Source organism: Amphiura filiformis, chromosome 8 (assembly GCF_039555335.1).
Source record: "Amphiura filiformis chromosome 8, Afil_fr2py, whole genome shotgun sequence".
Taxonomy (NCBI): Eukaryota; Metazoa; Echinodermata; class Ophiuroidea; order Amphilepidida; family Amphiuridae; genus Amphiura; species Amphiura filiformis.
This window is the reverse complement of record NC_092635.1, coordinates 52423175-52428605: the sequence shown is the minus strand read 5'-3', so window position 1 is coordinate 52428605 and position 5431 is coordinate 52423175. Positions and strand designations below refer to the sequence as shown.

Here is a 5431-nt window from a genome sequence, read left to right as displayed (position 1 = left end):
GAAATAAGGTACTGCTAGGATGTACCTCATTTCCTATCATATATACTGAACCGCTTGTCTTGAGTCAATGAAATTTCAGTGTAGTAATTGGATTCCTTGCCCCAATAATATACATAACTTTTGTTACCAGTGTGTTATTATTTTTGAAGAAAAATGCAAAAATAGTCACAAATTTACCACAGGGGTGTAGTACCCCCTTAAACTATAATGAAATATGGAATAATTACTCATCCAACACTTACAAAGTGCATCATTGCCAAAAACTATATTATTAGCCATTATTAAGGAAGACAATCACTAACCTCGGTCACTATAATACTGCATATTCGCCACCGTTTAAGCATGTTCAGCTTTTGCTTTCACAAAACATTACCTCTCTGAAAGGAGCACTACTTTACTAAATTAGCTGCACTATCACACTCGGGCCATATGTACCTTCCCGTGTACATTTTATTTTTATACTTATATTTACTTGTTTTAAACCTGTAAGTGCATGGCAATAACTATACTATTTTGTTTACCGAGCGCATCACTGAATCCCCAACTTACACGCCTATAGTAGCTGTACTCGATCCAACCGCGATCATATATCGCGTATTTCAAACTACAACGCGAACGCACGACCTTGGATACAATGCTAACCAATCACGAGTGCGTTGGAATGGTTAGATTCACTTCCTCGTTACTCACGCACAGTCGCACTCGCTGGCGTACATCGCGGAGTGTACGCAAATATTCGTCATGCTATTGAAAGCTGCGTTCATTCAATTGGAATTCCCACTATAGTCGATCAGATCAGTGTGTACGTCTGAGCCTTTAAGAATGGAGTATATAATTCCATCTTGCCACAAACTTATTAGAGAGATTGTGATGTTCCATACGTGCTGTGTGGACCGTGCGTTCCAAGCTGGATTGAACAAAGACTACCTATTTTGCACATTTTATGGCAATCTATTAAATATTGATATTCTTGAAATTTTACAGTCCCCGAAGTAAATTGTATAAATCTAATGTACTTAAAGTGTATGTAGCTGGGATGAAAAGCCGACCATCAATTGAAAATTTTAACCTTTCATATTGCAGATATGCATTGTTTTCCCAAAAAGACCTAAATTGTTTTGGTGTTGGACATCGCAATCTCTCTATCTTATGCGGGACGGCCGCGCCTGCTCCGCAGCCGACTGATGATGATGATGAATGACACTAGACACTAACCTCAGTCACTGTGACGTCTTTTCTCTACTTGTTCAGCCTTTTCTGTGTTGACTTAACTTCACCTCTGAAAAAAGGTAAAAATACAATATTAATAAACACTACTTTAAGGAAATTGAGTAAATTTTGGCCAAGCTGAAACGTGCATGTTGCGTCCATGTAGCGCACTAAGCATGTATACGCATTACGCAATATAAAGCGCGTACATGCTTTCTTCTATCCGCGCTATATGCACGTGTTTATCGAGTTTGACCAAGAATTACCTAAATTACCTGTAATTAGCCTCACCATTACACTTGGGCCATGCGCCATGCGTCCCCTCCCCATGGACATTTTATACTTATTTTTTAAATGTGGCAAAAACTACTGTTTTTGTTACTGAGCGCAACACTGAAGTCCCGACTTACATGCATAGGCGACCATATCGGTGTGTACATATCTGCAAAACATCTGGGCCTTGCGTTGTAAAAGCTCCTATTCTGTACCTTAAACTAAATTTTGTTGTTGTATAATGGCATAGGGCATAATTGATCATCTAACACTTACAAAGTGCATCATTGCCCAAAACTACATTACTAAGAAAGCTGAACACTAACCTAGGTCACTGTACTGTATGTACTGTATTTTATCCACTGTTTCATCATGTTCCATCTTCTACTTTTATTATAACGTCGCCTACCTCTCTGAAAAATACAGGTAAAAAAGGCAATCTTAAGAAACAGTAATTTACTAATTAAATTAGCCCCACCATCACATCCAAGAGCTCCTATTGAGACTTACAAATATTGAACATTACATTACCGTAACTATCCTTACACAGCATTGAATGCAGCCACAAATTCTTAAATAAGTATCACTTGCAAAGAGGGCACCAAAAAAATACAAAGATTAAATTAGTCTTCCACAAGTACGAAATTGGGAACTATAATTATCTGTAAGTTCCTTACCTTCAACTATGTTGTTGTATACTGTTGTCAATCTTGGAGTTGTATGATCATGCTCTACGTCTCATCAGGTGGAACCAAGTGCTCTTCGTAGGTAAGTATGGCCTGCTCCAAAACTCTGCAAATGAATAATTGTATAAAGAGTTATTATTGCTAGTGAACTGAAAGTAAGTTATGAATCCTTACCTGCAGTCAGCTCTCCTCTTCCCCCTCCCTATTGGCCATGTTGATTACCTGCTAACCAAATAAACTAAGGAGTAACTTAACGGCTTTATAACAGAATTATATCATGTTATAAGATATTATTAAATACTCACGTGTATGTATTGTCTGCCTGCATACAAGTATGCAAGTCTCAGCCTACATGTAAAAAGGCCTCAAAGAAAAAGTGACGGTTTGATTTCCCTTACCAAACAAAGTCGAGGTTTACTCAGTAGCGCAACATAAGATCTTACAATACCCTCAATAAATCGTTTGCTTCACTCTGGAACATAATATTTCATCGAATCGATGACATATCCGTAATTTACGCTTACAAACTCATTTTGTAAGCATTCACTTGAAGTTTGGTTTTCCAGCTGAGAGAACAATGACAAACCTTTTTGTTTCAACCAAACATAAAATCTGGGCATACCTGCGATTACTTGTTGAAAAATGACCTTATCGCCTTATTTTCTTTGACAGTACCCTTTTTAGATAAATGTGTGCCTTTCATTTACAGTACTCTATTTTACCTGTATACTGTTAAAGTCACTTGAAAATGTCATGGCTTACACCTACGCCGTGAGTACCCGCTAGTCCGAAGGTTCGCTAGTCCGTAGGTTCGCTAGTCTGAACACGTATTTCAATGGGGGACGTGACGGTAGCTAGTCCGAATTTGCAAAAAGGTTCGCTAGTCAGAAAAAAAAGGTTCGCTAGTCCGAAGGTTCGCTAGTTCGAAATTATTAAAAGGCTTGCTAGTCCGAATTGTTAATCAGGTTCGCTATTCCGAATTCATAAAAGGTGCTCTAGTCCGAAGGTCCGCTAGTCCGAAATTATAAGGTCCGCTAGTTCGAATTTAATATACCGTTCGCTAGGCCAAATTTTATATAAGGTTCGCTAGTCCGAATGTTAAATAAGGTCCGCTAGTCTGAATTAAGTTAACATAAGGTCCGCTAGTCCGAATTTTATATAAGGTTCGCTAGGTTACATCTACGCTACGTTACATCTACAATGATCTAGGACAGCTACACATTTTACACGTCGTATTATAGCCGGTAGAAATATCGTTTCATTTTACGTTTCCGCAAATATTGTCCATGAAATACAAAATGTTGTCGAAGCTAGTCCGAATTTTATATAAGATTCGCTAGGTTACATCTACGCTACGTTACATCTACAATGATCTAGGACAGCTACACATTTTACACGTCGTATTATAGCCGGTAGAAATACCTTTTCATTTTACGTTTCCGCAAATATTGTCCATGAAATACAAAATGTTGTCGAAGCTAGATCAGTGTTTACAAAATTCCTTAACCGAACTGTCTGATTTGAGAGCTTTGCTAGGAACTTTCCTGATGCTAATAGGTATCTCGAAACAGCGAAAACCAGCGCCTCCTAAAGAAGCGTCATGTACTACACTTTGTGGAATTTTAAAAATAAGAAATTTTCTTTTTAATGTTTTTATACAAGCTTTTTTATTTGTAATAATAATTATTTTTCTTCAATTCAAATATTGTTTACATTAATTTGTTAGTTTATATGTATATGTATTGATTAATTTGTGCTATTGTTGTAGCATGCAAAATTCTTTGTATTCATATTGATATGGATATTTGTAAGTTTTTTCATGTAAGTTCCTCGGCAGGCCGTCGCCATAGGATGGGGGATGACGAGACACAGAGTTGGTGGGAGAGAAAGGGAGGGGGGGGGGTTGAGTGTAATGGGCAAATAGGGGAAGAGTAGAGGGGGAAGGAGATACGGAAGAGGGTGGAGAGTATGCAATATGTCTCAAATCATGTGAGAGAGATTGGATACAAATTACAATAAACTACATTGTTAGTCATAGGACCTAGCGTTGAGAGGATGTGGTCCATGTTGCGTGCATGGTCAAAACAGGTCAAAGTATGTCAGAGCTATTATAGTGTGTATACAACAAACCAACCGGAACGGTATAAAAATAATTGAAATGGTAGCCATGATGTTGCAGGACAGTTCTAAGAAAACTCTTAAAGATGACAGAGGGGCCGGTATTTTTTTGTACTATCATGTATTAGCACTAAACTGTGGCTGATAGCTGCATATACTACCCCGGTATGTTTACATTTGCTGGCGATGGGATATACCTGGACCACAGTGCAACGGGAACGATCAACTTTCTTCAAACGCTGCACATACGGAAAGAAATGCCATAGGGCCTGCTTTGATCGATGCCATCCTCCGTTGATTTGCTTCAAATTTGGTAGTAGTAAGCTGTTGGACAGAAATTAGAAAGACAAAAAAAAAAAAAGGAAGAGACTATACGCTGGCGAAGTTACGTAATAATCGGATTAACTACCATAGCAATAGGTGAAAACAATTTTTGAATATACCGCGCTGCACTGATACTTTCACGCGGTACCTCTGCATTGAACCATATCATGCTGATCACTTGCACCTGTAGATTAGTATCTTTAAAAAGACCAGTATTGTGTTCAATCTATGATTGCAGACATACACAGGTGATTAATTCAATCTGCTTGTAGTGCAGCGCGATATGTTCAAAATTGTTTTCACCTATTGCTATGGTAGTTAATCAGATTTATTACGTAACTTCGCCAGCGTATAGCCACAAACACGAGACATCCCTCCGAAAGACACATTGCACAAATACATAACCAGATACAAGTTTTTAAATACCAAAAAAGGGGTTGTCAGTCTGATGAGGCCAAGTAGAGAAACGTCACCAAACATACTAAACAACAAATGCGAGTAAAAATAAATATTTTTCCTGTATTTTTATACGAAATCTGGTAAAAAATGCTAGCATGTTCTTGATCATCCTGCGCCCCTCTATTCGGCAACTACTGAGTATACCTAAAGACAATTTAAAGATTTGGGTTGTCAGTAGAGAAACGTCACTAAAAAGAAATGCAAGTAAAATCAATATTTGTCATTGTATAAAGAGAATCTGAACCAAAAAATAACGTTTTCTTGATGCGATTATGCGGCAGTAATAATAAGCAAGATTTAAAAATATGGGTTGCCAGTCTGAAGAGGCCAAGTAGAGAAATGTCACTAAAACAAAATGCAAA

At 37.8% G+C, this 5431-nt stretch overlaps 1 long non-coding RNA gene across 1 annotated transcript; it reads right to left on the bottom strand.

The window, feature by feature from the left end:
* Positions 1-1215: 1215 nt before the first annotated feature.
* Positions 1216-3772, bottom strand: LOC140158305 (uncharacterized). The gene is made up of 3 exons (XR_011859762.1): positions 2160-3772; positions 1809-1895; positions 1216-1279 (listed from the first exon to the last, which is right to left on the bottom strand). It is a non-coding gene; the product is annotated as an uncharacterized lncRNA (long non-coding RNA).
* Positions 3773-5431: the final 1659 nt, after the last annotated feature.